Here is a 10,894-nt window from a genome sequence, read left to right on the forward strand (position 1 = left end):
CCTGGACTTGGACCTGCTTGTTGCTTCGATGTTGGGAACTGAAGAGAGGTGGAGCCACGAAAAGATATGGCTATGGCACAAATGATAGGAAATAAAACTTATAACCTTATTCAATGACATTTGTCAAAAATGCATGTGGAAATATTTTCGTAGATTGAACGCACTTTCTTTAGAAATTGTCTTCTTTTATAAAATTATAGGATATCTTTTCAACTACATGCTCTCGACGAGATTCAGCGGAAATCATGAATGCGAATCTTTCCAAATCATGTAATCGCTTAACTGCAAGTCCAGAAGATCCTAGCTATTGAATTCAGTTCTGCATAGCTCAATAAGAACTAAGGGCCATTAGTTTGGTAAAGTAGTCCCTCAGAGCAAGCAGGCCTTGAGCTGGTTGACAGGTTGTAAGGATACGTTGCATCTACTGTAGAGGTTGTTAATGGAGATTGTTAGGCCCCTATACTACTAATGTAACCCCTTATTGTTATTAGTACAACCCACTTATTACATTGATGTACCCATGTAGTGCCCATATTGTTACTCTTGTGCCCCATAGAAGCCCACTATTGTTATTATTGTGCCCTTACATTATTATTGTTATGTCGGCTCTGATTATATTATGACCCCTTAGACTCCTATGTATGGAAAGGAGGTATTTTCATTTGTATCATCCAAGAATTGTTCATTTATGTAATGTAAAGGAGGTTTCCCCCTCGAAGACACTGAATTATAAGGCATTGATCTATCTTTTCTATCTTTTCTTGAGCTGGTTTCATAACATTTGGTATTAGAGGTTTGGATTCTAGGGATTTACTGCTCCAAACGGGTCATTGTGGCATATTAGCTATAACCTTTTTGCTACGATGTTTCAAAAGTTGAAAAAAAACCCATTTAAGAAGAAATCGCGCTTAATCTTAGGTCCAAATTTCAGAGCTTTTTGCACTATATTTGCAGAGATATGATATGAGGAAGTTTGTCTTTTTATAGACTCCTGAATTACATTCCAAACAGGTGACCTAGGGAAAATCATCATAACTTTCTCTTTGAGCATTTGATTGAAATTTCGTAAGAAGGTATAGAAAGTGGATGGACTGTAGTTTCTTGTATATCTTTTCCAGAACCAGAGGTCGAAAAATTGACACGTGGTGCTTCATACAAGTTCGCTCTTTTGGAAAGGTCTATAATCAGGTCATCCTGGGAGATTGTGCATAACTCTTTCTTGGAGAATCCAATTTGGATCATATTGGTGGCATTGGAAAGAGGACACAAAGGACTACTACAGGTAGAAATTTCAGAACTTAAATATCCCCAATTACAGAGTTACAGTCATTTTAAGATTGAGGTCCTAAAATCAAGAAAAAGTAAGATGAGGAAGTTTGATGGCAAGGATCCGGTAAATTAGATACTTCAGATGGAGCAATATTTTGATCTACATGGTGTACCACTGTTACAAAAGGTATGTATTGCATCTTCATATTTATAACTAGATAAATTTTTATGGTATAAATGGCTTTGTTCTCGTAAACAACTTGTTATGTGGTCAATTCTCACGGATGAAATGATAGCACATTATGAGGATACAAAGAGCAACACCTTCTTTAGAGCAACACCACAACAATTGGAAAGAGTAAAAGGGCTTTGTGACATATTGGAAAGTAAAATTATGGCAACAAGGAAGTCTACCCCTCACAACTATAAAGATCGAAGTGTTTTTTCTCCTAGCCTTCCACAACCTACAAGGGTTACACCACAACAATTGGAAGAAAAAAGAGAAAAAGGGCTTTGTTACAATTGTGATAGCAAATGCACTAAAGGTCATAAGTGTGATGAGAAGAAATTATTTTACATAGAGTATGAAGAGGAGGAAGAAAAGAATCAAGAAACATCAAAGGAAGAGGATATATGCCAAGACCCAACCCCAGAGAAAGAAGAAATGAATCCAACCATATCTTGTAATTCATTGGTCGGAATTACCACTCCTCAAACTATCAAAATAGAAGGACATATCAAGAAGAAAAATGTTCAAGAAGTGAAAGATCACATCGAGCGTCAAGAAATGAATCTGACCATATCTTGTAAAGGATTGGAAGAAATTACCACTCCTCAAATTGTAAAAATAGAAGGACATATCAAGAAGAAAAAGGTTCAAGCAGTGAAAGATCACATCGAGCATCAACAACAGGTTCTCCAACTTTTAAAGGATAACATCACTTTGATGCAAAATCAAATGAAACAACAGGTAGATCAACATCATAGTGAAAAATGTTTTGATGTAGGTGACTGGGTATTTTTACTACTACATCTAAAGCAAGCTATTTATGAGAAGGAAATTTTGGCAATACTACATGCACTTAAAAAATGGCGACCTTACCGAATGGGAAGACTCTTCAAGGATGTGGATGTGGAAGCATTGTTTTGTGCTATTTTTATTATCGAACTAGATTGGATAAATGAAGAAAGGGATGAATGGAAGAAGGACAAAGAAGTATGGCCACTCATTCAAAAGTTGCAAAATATCCCAATTCAAACAATATTGCCAGAAATTGAAGAGGAAGGAAAAATCATATTGGAACCTGGAGTAGTTACAGAAACAAGAACTCGACAACTACAAAATCGATCAATTTTAAAGTATCTCATCAAGTGCAAGAACTTACTTGCTGAAGATTCCACATGGGAGAACAAGAATTTTATACAGAAGGATCGAGAACTACTCAAGTGTTGAGGACAACGCTTTTTGAAGGAGAGGGGAATATTAGGCCCCTATACTACTAGTGTAACCCCTTATTGTTATTAGTACAACCCACTTATTATATTGATGTACCCATGTAGTGTCCATATTGTTACTCTTGTGCCCCATAGAAGCCCACTATTGTTATTATTGTGCCCTTACATTATTATTGTTATGTCGGCTCTGATTATGTTATGACCCCTTAGACTCCTATATATAGAAAGCAGGTATTTTCATTTGTATCAGCCAAGAATTGTTCATTTATGTAATTTAAAGGAGGTTGCCCCCTCGAAGAGGCTCAATTCTAAGGCATTGATCTATCTTTTATATCTTTTCTTGAGTTGGTTTCATAACAGAGATTGTCTGACCCGTATGGAAAGGTCTCAAGGATCCCAAGCTTTCCAATTGCCATTGTGATCCTTTATTTACTTAGAATTATCTTTATACATCAAAATCTTGCTAGGAGCCTTAATGTTTATGTCTCATGGCATATATGTCTAGGCCCACCCTCCTCGATTTTCATATGTTGTTAAGTTCGATTGTCATATGTTGTTAAGTTTGGCACTCTTGTTTTATTTATAGGCTTAATAGACCACTTGTAGCTTACCCAGTCTTCCACAACATCCTCATCACGTGATGAGGCAGGGTGCCCATGTGACACGTCAGGGTACCTTGGTAAATGTTCAACGACATCGATTTGTTCCCTGGTGATCTACGGTACAACTACATTTGCAACCCTAATTCATCACATTACCCTAAGTCCTCCTCACATTTCGCCATGGGGGATAACCTGCTCAAAGATGACTCTCTGATGTCAGGTTTGTAAAAGGCCACCCATGCATATGCCATTCCCTAAGAAATAGTATCTGAATTTTATTTGAACCAGCTGAACTCAGTTGTGAGGGTTATACCTGTTTGTATAAGGTTAATGCCTGGGATACCTCAATCATTCTTTTCATTAGAAAATTCAAAATTTTCAACTGCAGATATTGTAATTACTGGAGGTGACTGCTAACGCTAATGTGCCTACTTGAATTTTAAGCCTTTTGTGTTCGATTGTTCAATTATCAATTAACCATTAATGTGTATTGAGGTTATCTATGTGTGTATGCTTTTTTAACTATGTTTCTTAGCTTTTCTTACATTTTTGGTTATGAAGATAAGATGTTAGAATCAGATCAGTATGTTTTCAAAAGGGTAACAAGTAATCTTGAAGTTGTCAAGCTTTACAAATTTTCTTCTTTGTATATAAGGGAGTCTAATTCTTGCAAGCTAGCATTCATTGCAAATTTAATTACTAAAAGATTGTAGTCTTTGATCCACGCTTACAACCCGTATCTCATGTCAAATATGATGAAATGAAAATCAAGGCCATGGTTGCAGCCTTGTTCTATTTCTAGTTTTTTGTTGACTTGTAGGGGAAGTGCTAACCTCGCTGACAAGGCTAGACCTCAGCTTCAACTCACTTTTTGCGCCCATACCGACAACTCTTACAGACCTCCCTCATCTTACTATTTTGGACGTCAGGAACAATAGTCTCTCCGGAAAGACTCCTCAAGATGACATGTTCCTTATGCCCTAACACATCTACGATTAACAATATTATCTAACATTTGTTTTGTTCAACTCACACATTTACACAAGGGGCAAAAATTGTATGGCCTTGGTTGAACAGTGATATATCTTTGTTTTGTTGTTTTCATCTATTTTAAATTCCCTGATTTCTTGTTCAACATCTGACCATTTTCCTCAGATTGGATTTGGGATGTCTCTGAAGCTGCTGCATATTGTGCCACAGAGCATTTTCTTGATTAAAGGAAAATTGGGCTTTTGAATTCTCTAATAGAATTTTGATAGTAGTCATGAGTTATATTGTTGCAGGGCTTTAAATATGTTGAGTTTGTTGTTTTCTGTGTGTGATGGAATTGGAATTTTCATTCTGCATGCATGCCCATATGGTGCAGGTGGGGCGAAAAATTGACCTGGTCTATGGTGGGGGGAGCGTGGGGCTCATGGGATTGGTTTCTCGGACTGTTCATGATGGTGGCTACCATGTTCTTGGGTAAGAGATAAATTGTTTGTTGGGTTTGGTTCTTCTGATATTTCTGCCCTTTCATTAGAAGGGGCCTATGGCTATCCAGATCATTACGTTGTTATCTGTTTCAATTTTGGTTCCTAGGAGTAAAATTAATTTTTACAATAGCATTGATGTTGTTGAACTGACAAAAATTGGCATTTCATGTAGTGACGAGATAATGTGGTTATCTGTGTTTACTTCATTTCAATAATTGATTTATTCCATTAACCCTAAACATATCGTCGTTTTGTTCTGGTAGGGTTATTCCAACCGCACTAATCCCTCACGAGGTACCATTGACTTCTATGTTGTATTTACAGTACATCATAATGATTCCTTTTACTTGCTTCTTTTTCTCTTCCCCATTTCTTTCACTTTTTTGCAAAATTTGGGGTAGTTTAACAGTACATGTAACAGCTCAGTGTTCTTTACAACGATCTTGTATACTTTCAATATAATTAGTACACAATTGGAGAATGTTCAAATGCAATTCTAATATCATATTAGAGTGTCTTCTTCCTGATTTATACGTTTACATTTCCTTGTAGTCTTTCTGCCCTTATGAATGTTATGTTCTTAGGATTGCAAAAGGCCAAGAGTCTAAAAATCTAGAGGTTATACTCTTTACATTTGCCTGGGTTATGGTTTAATTAAAAGGGAAAACACAGGAAATGCAGGTTGGTTAGGGGTTTCAGAAACTTGGTGGCACATTAAGGTTTTTGAGGAATAGAAAGTCAATGCAACTTCCACGTTGAAGTCTAGTGTAGATGCAGTAATAACAAAGAGCCTCTTAGGACCTCTCAAGATGGGATGCAGAGGAAATACTTCAAACCAAAATCAGATATCTAATCCTTATTCAGGCCCAAGTTTACTCTCATTCGGTAACTAAAATAGTTATAGAAGCTTAGTAATTCGTCTTGAAAATTGTAATTCTACATTTAGATAGCATTACGATGAAGACCGACGTCTTAAAAATCTAACCCCGATGTTCATTAAGGAGTTCAGAAAGAAAGTTCCACAGCGTTTGCAGAACGTCCATGGACACTGGTATGTTTAGTCCCTTTTTTATATCAAAATTCTGATTCTTTGTAGTCCATTAGGTTGAGAGAAATCCAATTACAAAGATGGGTGGTGGTTGAGACCACAGGGATTGCATTTCTGATTCATCGGACAAGACAATTTCAAGTAAGTAGTGCTTGCATTCAATAGTTAATTTCATGTTTAAAAATTCTAATTTATCGACTATCTTTCTATGAGTGACTTTGATCCTTTGGTTGCTGAGAGGTCGTTTTGGGTTGTTAGTGAAAGCATGTGTGCCTAATAAGCATGGAGTAATGCTTCATCCCGGAGCTTCACCAACTCCAAATTCGTATAAATTAGCACAGGATCATCAAAACCCGGGTCTGGCATGCACCTTTGAGGCTATGAAGCTCATAAGTTGATTCCTATGGATATATCCACAAGGTTCACAACCTCGAAGGTGAATATCAGACATGGGTTTGGGTTGGATTGTGCAAATTCAATGCCCCCAATGCACTTTTACAAAGATAAACATGAAGAGTTGATGCATCACACCTTGAATAAGCCCATGTCCTTGATATAAGGGTAGGCTTTCTTTGACAAGTAGTTTTGGGCTAAATTGGAAGCTAATTCATGTGGTGGTGCTACTGCATAATTTTTAGTTTAATTTTTAGCTGGCTTTATCAACTTTGTCGTTATTAGGCAGTGGCAATTTTCTGGCAGTTTCTTGGGTACTGAGCCAGTTAGGAACATTTTGTCATTCTAGTTCATCCAACTATGGTTTTGGTCAGAGTGGTTCCAGTGAACTGGGACACTCCAAATAAAATCTTCCAATCAAGGGCGAGGATATTAGTTCGTCTTTGCCTTCCTTGAACAGAAGTCAGGCCCTACCCATGTTGTGTATTGCCTAGGTCCATTTTGTAGAATATGGAACCCTTAGAAAGACCAAGGGTTTTGTCTATTGGGGCGTTTACATGGCTGAACTTCATTAAATCTCACAAATGGGGTTGTCGAATCTAAACCCCTTTTTTGTGCATAACAGTAGGCAAGATTACAAGACTTTGAATCCAGAAATAACTTGAAAAAAAGTCGTTAATATAGGTCATACTACTTGGTACAAAACACCATAGGTTCTAGATCTCTGACACGCTTGGCGGTTGTTCGTTGTGAAATTTTGTGAAAAACAAGAAAAAACATTGTTTTCTTTCCTATGTATTTATGGACAGATGATCAAGTGTCACTTGTGAGATGTGCAAGTGGAACTTGCTGAGTCAATCTCACTTCTGTTGAATTGTGAGGTCAAGGCAGAATCATAAGAGCTGGTTTCTCTTGGTTTTCTCAAAGAGTAGGATTAATTCAGATTGGAAGAGTCGGGTATCACAGAAAGCAGGGTGTTTTCATCTATTTTAAATTCCCTGATTTCTTGTTCAACATCTGACCATTTTCCTCAGATTGGATTTGGGATGTCTCTGAAGATGCCACTTCCATTCTATTAAGTGTTTCAGTATGTTTGTTAGCAGCCACCTACATCTGCTAGTTTTATTATTGTAATATTTCTGGCTTGCTCCCAAGCCTAGTAATTCAATTTTAGGTGCATATGTTGTTGGTTATTTAACAGATCAGAATTATTATCCACTGCTTGATTTGAACGTTCATTTGTTGTAAGTGGCACTCCTCGGTCTTGAGTCTACACTTCGGTATGATTTTCGAGCCCTTTAATTGAGCCTTCATTTCTAGAAACTAATATTCCCTTGTCCTGGGAAAGCACTTTTTGTCTCTTTCTATATTCTTCCATTTCACTTTTGTACCTTTCTTTATCCTTCAATCCAAGCTCCTGGTAAACCTGCATCTATCAGAGATTGTCAGCATAACATACTGAGAAAGACAAAACTCATTTTATTTTTAGTTTGTTACCGGCAACAATGAAGACTAACTAAATAGCCACAAAAACGAAATTCACTTGTATCTTACAGCTTTCGCTTCATCAGTCAGTTTATTCCACGAGTCTCCAATCATTTTGCTGATCTCCCTATCCTTGCCCTGATGCAATGCTTTCAATTTTGTATGTTGCTCAGCAAAGAAAAAATTGTAACCACTCCTATTTGGCTTAGGATGGTCGTGATCCCTCTTTTTCATTTCATCCTTCCTCCTACAACCTTGATGAGGAGGAACCCCTGAAGTTGTATCCCCATTATCATAATTGTTCATGCAACTAGGTTCTTGCAAAAAAATTTCTCCAGAAAACCCTGCCGCCATCTCTTACAAAACTGCTCTTAATTTCTCCGAACCAACCATCACAGTGATAAGATAAGCATTCTCAAATTTCCCATCAATAACTCCAGTCACGGGATGACCCATGTATGACATAGGATCAACTGCCAATAAAGAAAAAGGAAGGATATCTTAGCAGATATCACCAAGTCAAGGATCAAGCATAGTTAATCTAACAAGCATACCTAACAAATTGCAAGATCAAGTTATCAAGTCAGAGAGCACTTCAAATTCTATTGAAGAATGATGGTGCTGAGGTCAGGTGGAAACCTCTCTTTCTTTTCTTAAGCGGAGGTTTAGCTTCAACAGAGGGTGTAATGGCAGGTTCATTAATATTCTTCTAGTGAGACACAGGACTTGGAGCAGGCAAAGCAGCTGAAAATACAATAGAAAATATTAGGATACCTTCAGCACATGTGGTAGGCAACAAGAAGACATGAGAAACAGATCTGAATCTATAATCACTACAACTATTCTCAATATTGTTTGTTTCTGTTATGCTTGTCAGATTATATTGCAGTTACTAGTGCTTTTGTTTTTCTGCTGTTGTGTTTTAATCGAGATGGCCATGTTCCGTAACAGGGACTTTCCTCTCCCATATGGAGTGCTGGAGATCATTGCAGCAATGGCGCTTTTTGTAGAGTATCTCCTGTTTAACTTTCATTCTACAAACCATGCTGGTCTTGAAGGCCACTATCACCAAATTCTAGTGCTACTTGTGGGTCTCTATATTATTTCAGCAGTATTGGCAGCAGCATTTCCCAAGAGCTTTGTGCTAGATTTATTAGGTGGCATTACATTTACATTGGAAGGTATTTGGTTTTATCAGGTTGCATTTACTTTTTATGGCCCTATGATGCCAACTGGTTGTGGCATCAAGGATCATAAAATAGCAATAGTGTTATTAGTACTAACGATGGTGTTATTTCAATTTGGATTTGCGGCATCTCATTGTGGCCATCCAAGTTTATATCACTCCAACAATGAATCACAAGACAAAAAGTTCAATCAAAACGGTATGACTTTACATATTTAAACCTTCAGAATCTTGTCTTGGGGGCTAACATACTCAAAGATGAATCTCTGATGTCAGGTTTGTAAAAGGCCACCCATGCATATGCCATTCCCCAAGAAATAGTATTTGAATTTTATTTCGACCAGCTGAACTCAGCTGTGAGGGTTATACCTGTTTGTATAAGGTTAATGCCTGGGATACCTCATTCATTCTTTTCATCAACAAATTCAAAATTTTCAACTACAAATATTGTAATTACTGGAGGTGACTGCTAATGCTAATGTGCCTGCTTGAATTTTAAGCCTTTTGTGTTGGATTGTTCAATTATCAATTAACCATTAATGTGTATCGAGGTTATCTGTGTGTATGCTTTTTTAACTATGTTTCGTAGCTTTTATTACATTTTTGGTTGTGAACATAAGATGTTAGAATCAGATCAGTATGTTTTCAAAAAGGTAATAAGTAATCTTGAAGTTGTCAAGCTTTACCAATTTACTTCTTTGTATATAAGGGAGTCTAATTCTTGCAAGCTAGCATTCATTGTAAATTTAATTACTGAAAGATTGCAGTCTTTGGTCCATGCTTGCAACCCGTATCTCATGTCAAATATGATGAAATGAAAATCAAGGCCATGGTTGCAGCCTTGTTCTGTTTCTAGTTTTTTGTTGACTTGCAAGGGAAGTGCTAACCTCGTTGACAAGGCATATTATCTAACATTTGTTTTGTTCAAATCACACATTTACACAAAGGGAAAAAATTGTATGGCCTTGGCTCAACAGTGATATATCTTCATTTTGTTGTTTACTTGGGACCTTATAGGATTACTAGTAGCACTAATCTATTTAAAACCGGGTCTGAGGGTTTGATATTTTGACTTTGTACATCACAAGTTCCACAGTTTGATAGGTCAGCCATAATTGGGTTTGTGCTAGTGTCCCTATTCAATGCCACTAATATACAATCTAGATTCAATGCATCCTTACATGTACAGTCAATAACACAAAAACAGAGTTAGTAGAACACCTCACCCTCATTTTGAGATACAACAACTTCTCTTGTGAAGACCTTAGAGCAAGTAATAATATTTGAAATCATAAATTGATGTTCTAATATGCACAGATAAATGATATTGCTGGGCCACATTAATTAAATTTGTTTTCATCCCAAGCAACTTGCACTTCCATGACATGCATCTAGTAGGAAGCCTACAAAGTAACCAAAGCCTGTGTTGCAAAATCCTCATTGTCTCGTTGCAAAGTTCTCTCATCTAATTAATCCATGGTTGATTCATGTATTCCAGTTTTATTGGGTTCCACTTCAGTTTCAACCCTTTGCTGCAAGTTTCAACTTGTGTTACATAATCAGTTTAGACTCTCGAGTATTTTGTTTCTCTATGTCATCTGGTAGTTTGATGGCCATGCTCAACAACCTATCAATTGCTGGAATAATAGAACAATGTCTGTTATTGGCATAACAATGCAATTACCCAATACTGTTGCGAATTTCCTCTTGTATTCAATGTTTTCTTGATTTCTTGGTGACTTCCACAATCAAGGTAAACCCAAGAATGATAACCCAAGAATGATACAGCATCGTCTGTGACAGAGTTTAGAAGAAAATTCAAGCCCAGAAGAAACTGCTTCGAGAAGCCTAGTAGATACAACGCTCAAGGAAGAGATTTCAAGACTGAATGGCTCAAGGGATCTCCACAAATTAACTGACACTGATGCAACAATTGCTGCATTAGAAGAGCAGCTTCAGAATGTGCCCCACAACTAACAAG

General features: G+C 37.1%; 1 pseudogene; it reads right to left on the minus strand.

The window, feature by feature from the left end:
• Positions 1-7,398: 7,398 nt before the first annotated feature.
• Positions 7,399-8,666, minus strand: LOC149139585 (high mobility group B protein 15-like; annotated as a pseudogene).
• Positions 8,667-10,894: the final 2,228 nt, after the last annotated feature.

Source organism: Pinus tabuliformis, chromosome X (assembly GCF_031772625.1).
Source record: "Pinus tabuliformis cultivar Carrire ecotype Pingquan chromosome X, CPIR1, whole genome shotgun sequence".
NCBI lineage: Eukaryota > Viridiplantae > Streptophyta > Pinopsida > Pinales > Pinaceae > Pinus > Pinus tabuliformis.